The sequence below is a fragment of the Limulus polyphemus genome, unplaced genomic scaffold, assembly GCF_000517525.1.
Source record: "Limulus polyphemus unplaced genomic scaffold, Limulus_polyphemus-2.1.2 Scaffold4061, whole genome shotgun sequence".
Classification (NCBI taxonomy): domain Eukaryota; kingdom Metazoa; phylum Arthropoda; class Merostomata; order Xiphosura; family Limulidae; genus Limulus; species Limulus polyphemus.
This window is the reverse complement of record NW_013669671.1, coordinates 1-7676: the sequence shown is the minus strand read 5'-3', so window position 1 is coordinate 7676 and position 7676 is coordinate 1. Positions and strand designations below refer to the sequence as shown.

At 34.8% G+C, this 7676-nt stretch overlaps 1 long non-coding RNA gene across 1 annotated transcript in view; it reads right to left on the bottom strand.

Moving 5' to 3' along the window:
- LOC111088584 overlaps nt 1-5013 on the bottom strand; it is an 8471-nt gene extending 3458 nt beyond the window's left edge. Inside the window, exon 1 of the long non-coding RNA XR_002613062.1 lies at nt 4872-5013. This is a non-coding gene — a long non-coding RNA (uncharacterized LOC111088584). The remainder of the gene's footprint in view (nt 1-4871) is intronic.
- Nucleotides 5014-7676: the final 2663 nt, after the last annotated feature.

Genomic DNA, 7676 nt, shown 5'->3' with positions numbered 1-7676 from the left:
GCATAACTACAAACAAACAATCAGTCCTTTTCTCTTGTATCAAATAAAATTTTCACGGTTTGTTTTTGGTGTTCATCTTCAGACTTATAATTTATAGTATATCAGAAGATTCAATGATGATATCTCTGTCTAAGTCAGCGTATTATTCATTATTATGTAACCATAGTTTGTTGATAGTATCACTCATATGTAAAAATATGGCTTCAGTTGCTACACGATCCAATATGTAACCATGGCAGTCACATTCTCTATGTTTTAGTACCTTGGAAACCACCCACAGCTAATTCATTAAATTTGAGCAGGAATTAGATGGACAAGTTTTGAAAACTTTTCTACCAGACTCCGCAAAATTTTTGAAATGTTTTGTGAAACCTAAAACTCCATTTGGCCAAATGATTTATCCTTATAAAACAATCGTCATCTTTTATAAGGTTTTCTTATCCTTTTTGAATGAATGAAATTGTTAAAGTCCTACAGTTTAATGAATATTTTCTTTCGCTACTGGTAACTTAGAGTTCCAAATTATCCATGTTTAGGAAACCATGGGTAGTAGCTGTACTCGTATTAAAAATTACTATAAAACAGGTCTGGCCTTAATGATAAGTAAAATAGGCGGCTGCCTAGAGCGCCAAATTCTTGGGGGCTCCAGCCTTAATTTTTCATTGCCGCCCCTGCTATAAAAGGAAGATTAGAGGACCCAGATGACATGTTTGCCATTGACAAAACAAAATTTGAAGCACGATGTAATTAATAAAAGAAAAACCCTTTGCTTTTCAACACGAACCTTGTCCTTCCTGTCAGAGGGATGTGATATCCTACCTCACTGTTGTTTATTTGGTAATTATTCAAAGAGTCTAAAGTTATGATCCATATAACAAAAGTATTATCATCACCAGAACCTCTATAGGAGTCTTTCGGACCAATTTTCTGTAGTCGAGCCTTTATAAAATCAATTATTCATTGCAAAAGCTTTGCTTGAGGAAACCAAATAACACACATTACTGGTTCATGAAGTGAAAATCGGTTCTCATTAAATTTACAAACCCCGTACAGTTTGAAGACCGCTTCTTCATGGTCTAAACATTCGAATTTTCCATAGTCTAACGTTAACCGTCATCCGGTTAACATAACACTGGGTATAACTATAAACATAGAAGATGAATACATACAAATCCGGTTAAAATACACCCTAAATATGGAAGATATCAGACTCGGAACTAACTAGTAATATTTAGTAACAAAATCGATCATGCTGAAGTCGCAGATCAGCTGAAAATGAAGAAAGATTAAATAATAATAAAAAAGTTAACCACTTTTGAAAAGTATGAAGTTGTTATTTATTGGCTGAAATACTCATAGAAAATGTCATAAAAATTTTCGGGGAGATCTGGGGAAAATCTTTTAGATCTTGACCACCTAAATCTTGCTCAAAGTCAGAGAATAGTCTGTGAATGATTTCCAGACTTCTAAAACATCTAGAGGTTGGTGGGTGATTCGCTCTAATAACCCTCTCTGGGTTATTTAACAAATGAAGCCATAGAGTTATAAATGAATATTGGAAATTCTTGAATAAGGTTATTTCAAAACCAAATCCATTAGAAAAATCTAAACATTTATTTACCCAGACAAAGACGCCATTTTCGTCTCTTCTGATACCCTACTGTATGACATGTGTCAGGATGAACACAAAAGATAAACCCAGCGTCTAATTGATGATCGGTAAAAAAAATAAAATTTGTTTATATTAGTTTGGCTATTTATGCTCAAGAACTGAAAGCTGATTTGATGAGACACTGAGAAAATCCAGTCTGATTGAACAGAAGTGCAATCCATCAAGACTGTTTCATCATATCAGAAAATATTTAGATGTGCGAATGTAAATATTTTTTAATTAATGCATAATCTTAGGATATGAAAAGCATCATGATTTAACTCCAGAAGATTGCCTCCGCAGGAAGTCATCAGTTTACTACTACGCTCAGTGTAATAGACTATCTTAGGTCATAGGTCATTCAGGTGAAAGGTCAAATATCTATTCTAACGACGTTACGACTAAAGATATATATGTATATATTCGTGATACTAAGTAAAATCGTACTTGCCATTACTACCTACAATGTACATGCTATAAATTCAGATAAAATGTACCAGTGTAGATAAACCAAGTATAAATACACTTCAGTGAAACAATTTTGATTGTAGTGTAATTGAATTAACAATCTTGAAGTGTGTATACACTCTAATCTGACTATAATTAATCTACAGAATAATTAAAATAAATTTAGTGTGAGTGAAACTAGAATAAATAAACCGAAATATTCTGTTTAAAAGTGATTGTAGTGTGCCATAGCTAAAAAAGTTACTTATTTTGCCTTTCTATAATTTAGATTAGAATATATCTTTATTCGGGTATATTCAGATACTTTTCTAAATTTCCATGCAGTGTTCCGCAAGTAGGTATGATATTCATATATACCGGATGTTACACAGGTAAATATTACAAACCACAACTGAAGTCTTAAGTTAGCATTTAGGCGTTTCTGCATGGACCTTCCACGAAGGTAGCTTTTTCAAACAGGTGATACGGAAACCTGTACAAACTAACTTGGTGTGGTTTGGATTATCTGTGTACACATGTAGTTGAAGCATGTAAGATACTTGAACGACTTGTAGGATACATCACTAAAGCTTCTACCTGGCCATAAAAGTTGGGTATCCTCACAAGCCTCTCTTTCTTTAATGAAGTTGTAGGGTGATACATACTTCTTCCAAGTAACAGGGATTACGACTAAGTTCGAGAGCTGGGCGCAGGGTGGCGCCAGCTTCTTCCTGGTAAAGGAGCTGACGTGAGATAGACCTAAAAATCTTGTGGGCATATATACTGTAGTATTTAGTAAAAGTAACCACTTTTCATCGGGTGTGGGAGGTACAGGAGAGGCTAAGGCACATTTTGGGGTAGTTGCAGCCCCAGCAAGCTTCTTCCCTTTACCACCGCCCCTGATTGGGAGAATAATGAGTGTCAGTTGGACGACTTGTCATAGAAAGTTACCGCAAGATTCATAATTCTCTTTAAAGACCTAACTGACCAAATCCACTAAACACCTCATAAACCGTCAAGCATTTTGTCTTTTCAGGCCTTCTCTTGTTCAGGTTTTTTGACCTACAGGAAGACGACCAGGCAAAGAATGATAACATTAATGAGTTTTTACATTGTAATTATATCTTCAAAACTTGTTGTTATAGTAACAACGTGGATTGGTGGAATAAATGTGCTATGGTCTCGGTCTTCTATGACTCGGTGCTTTTGGTCGTTTCACGAGCGTGGGGGCGTCTGGTCTCCCTTGTGATGTTGATGGAAAGCTCGCACCATGTTATAGTGCGCCAGAATAAAAGAAAAAATGAAGAACCAAATATGTGAATGAAGAGGGACAAGTTCATCTCTGACCGCCAACTAGGGCACCCTCACACACTGTATACCTGACATGGAACAACAACAACGAGTCTGGGTTTCTTTTCTATTAGAATGACTCCTCTTCACTCTAACAACTAAGAAAAGTTACCATGGAAACAAAGAAGCCGGCAAGTGATTCGTGAATAAAGATATTAATTTACTTATTCACTTTTTGTTTCTTTGCTGTTGGTGCTCATTAAACTTATCTGCTGGGCAGTAGTATACCTGAATAATACGAAATCACCTGGATAAAAGTGATTGTAAAATAAATACAACCAAAATAGTCTAGCTGAAAGTGACTGTAGAATACTGGAAGTGGCAGTAGTATAAACACAACTAAAATAGTCTAGCTGAAAGTGACTTTAGAATATTAAAAGTGGCAGTAGTATAACTACAACCAAAATAGTCTAGCTGAAAGTAATTATAGAATACTAGAAGTGGCAATAGTATAAATACAACCAAAATATCACTTTCAGCTAGACAGTTTATACTACTGCCACTTCTAGTATTCTACTATTTTGGTTGTATCACTTTCAGCTAGACTTTATACTACTGCCACTTCTAGTATTCTACTACAACCAAAATAGTCTAGCTGAAAGTGATTATAGAATACTAGAAGTGGCAGTAGTATAAACACAACCAAAATAGTCTAGCTGAAAGTGATTATAGAATACTAGAAGTGGCAATAGTATAAATACAAAGTAGTTTGTTTGAAAGTGTTTGCAGAGTACTGAAAGTGACAGTAGTATGACTAAAATTGAAATTGTCTGGCCGTAAGTGAGAGTGTCAATAAGTAATATAGGATGTATTATCTCAACTCATGTATACAGAAGCTCAGATCGTGTGTTTTAAGTTAACTAAAAGTGATATTTAAGAAAACCTGAATACCTTAGACTGAGTTGAACTGTGGTAGGATATAATATAAAAAACTTAATAAGTATACTTTAAAAGCTACTACACGGCAATGATCGCAAGCCAATTAAAGTTTCTGAACAATTTTGGGATAATTTCAACTCCTTAACCACCTCCGTTTTTACAGTATGCACCTGACTGTTACCAAAGTAACGTACACTGACCCTAAAAGAACACATGGAAATACAAGGTAGAATTTAAAAACATTTCTGGTTGTGTCTCATATGAATATTAATTTCTCCAGTTTTGCGCCTGATCTTATAATCTAATCCTCAGAAAGCGTTCCCTGCCTTTGTTTGGGTCTAAGAAATGATTTCGTTAAAAAACAGGTACATAAAAAGAGTTCTCATCACCAGCTACCTTTCTCCCGGTATCTAATTCCTCACGATGGACACAGTGTAAAAAGATTATTGTATAGCAACAACCTAACGATCAAAACTGAATATCGTGACACGTAACAATAAGGATTCTAAGATTCGGCGTAGTAAGAAATTCAAACGATACAAACCCTCTGATTGCTTCAACCAGGATGAACTGCTGGCTTGTCGATTGTAAGCAGCCAGTAAAGACAGTTCTCTCAATATTATTATGAGTAAGACGATGATAACAAGACACCACATAATACGGGTAGATAACATGACAAGAAACCTCATACTTAACTATGTTATGCTATAAAGTCATCTTGGGGTTTATGGAAAATCTATAAGGTAACTGTATCAGTAGCACGGCATTAGATCACGTGCTGTTTGGCGAGGCTGACATGCACTGAACAAGGGAACAGGTGGTAAAATGATGCCACGTATAAAGATACATGAAAAAAGTATATATAAAAATAGACATACAGACACGTGTATTTTATATCAAACAATGTGATATTCTGTTTCCAGTATAAGAGCAATGTAGGAATATCAACATGGTTAAAGATGATGATTTTTTTTGTAAGTTGAAAAATTATTTCATATTCATCCCTTTATTCAAAAATTCCAATTTTCAAAGCAACCTTTAAAAGATGAAAGTCAAAAACCATAGAGAAATCTATTACAGCATCAAAATACTCCCATCCAATAAATTGAAATCATGATAATCAACGTAGAAAATGAAACAAATAATGTTAGAGACGACTATTTTATTCCACTTGAATATTGACCGATCGTGGCAAAATGGTTAGCGTTCTGGGCTGCGAATCACAAGGTCCAGTGTTCGAACTCGTAATATATCGCTGAACATTCTTTGTACTTTCAGCAGTGAGCGCGTTATAAACGTGACAGTCCATCCCATTATTCGGTTAAGAGTAGCCGAATAGGTGGCAGTTATTACTAATTGATTGCCCTTCCTCTGGTCAGCACTTAAAAATAATGACAGCTATGTATGAACCTCGGACTTCTGATCTAGTCGTTTAGCTTATGCGTTGCACCTCTCAAATACTGCTGACTCAATAAATTATACCGAATCTGGCAATAAAAACACACCCGAATTAAAATCTTGTTGATTAAAATTACACCCCGAATTAAAATATTGTTCCTCGTTTGTATTTGTGTTGTCTGATACATATCATCTTTCATTTCAGTTTGTATTTGTGTTGTCACATACATATTTTTATTTCAGTTTGTATTTGTGTTGTCTCATACATATCATTTTTATTTCAGTTTGTATTTGTGTTGTCTCATACATATCATCTTTATTTCAGTTTGTATTTGTGTTGTCTGATACATATCATCTTTATTTCAGTTTGTATTTGTGTTGTCTGATACATATCATCTTTATTTCAGTTTGTATTTGTGTTGTCTGATACATAACATCTTTATTTCAGTTTGTATTTGTGTTGTCTGATACATATCATCTTTATTTCAGTTTGTATTTGTGTTGGGTTTTAAGTTAAATGTTTTCCTATTTGAATAAAAATCTCAATAAAACACTATTGATAAAGAATCAATGACACTTATTTACAAAAGGAATAACCAAATTAACATTTAAACGACAATCAAAAATTGATCTGACTGAGCTAGTCTAGTTAATAATTCAACGTCCTCAACCTCACTACGATCTATTCGTACAGCGATCGGAGATTAGCGGAAAATAACGAGTGGATTATTCGGGTTAAAGTTAATCATAAATAGCAAGTTTTTGAACTGGGATACCTATTAGGCCTAACTATTAACAGTACACTAATCTTAATCACAAAAAAGTCAAATGCACCAATAAAAAGAAGTACTTATTTCAAAGAGTTATACTTTTGCCCTGTCATTCCAAACTGTATTACAGACAATTAATTTTTACTTAAGTTCCGACTTCTCTACATTATCCCACAATATCACATTTCAATGCTTTCTGACTTTCTCGCTTTATAACGACCTTTCCAGAATGACGTCATGACATCACGTGATCACGTTGTTTATTCGCACTGTCTACCATGTTGAATGACAATACTCGTATATTCAAAGCAGTGAAAAGCATGAAAATGCCTTTCCACGGTTGCTCTTTTGGTTGTACCAAAATATAGAATTCAGAACCAGGTATATCTTTTTACAGATTCCCAGCTGACTCAAAAAAATCAATATGACCTGTTGCAGTTAAGAGACAAAACTGGCGACCTTCACAATATTCCCATATCTGCATTGCATATTTTGTGAAAGTATCAGGATAAATATTGTTACGTCTCCGTTTGTTAATTAACTTTCCGTAACTTCGTTCCGACAAAACTTTAGCGACACAAGTTCTTTACTTAATAAAACTGATTTATTCTTTCCGAATACAACTTTACCGATACACTCAATTTCAACAATCGCGCTAAACAAACGCTATAACAACGAACGTGCTCAATAATACTTCTAACTGCAGATCAATTACTCACTATCTACACACACATTACCTTATTCTCGCGTCACGTTGTCCCCTCTTATATATACCCGCCTACCCTATCTAGTAAATACTAGAGTATTCGTGAAAAAACAAGATAGTTCTAGAAAATAGAGGGCGCCACACCAGTCACGTGACCTCGATGACACAACACTGCCCCTCCTTAATATTGTTCGTCCCGAACAATAACCACATACAATAAACCAATAACAATTAACAATAACTTAATTAACTGTACAGAATTACAAAAACAAAATTACAATTCAACAAAGTCTCTTAATTTTACGGGACGTATCTTCTTCCGTACTGGTCTCCGTCTCATTGGCTTCTGCTTCATGTGGGGCTCATCCGCTTCATCAGTAAATGTCCCATCATCGGTAACAGTCACATCAGTGGTAGTAACTTCACCAAGAGCTTCACCGTTTCCCTTCTCAAAACCGAGTAGAGTTTCTTCTTC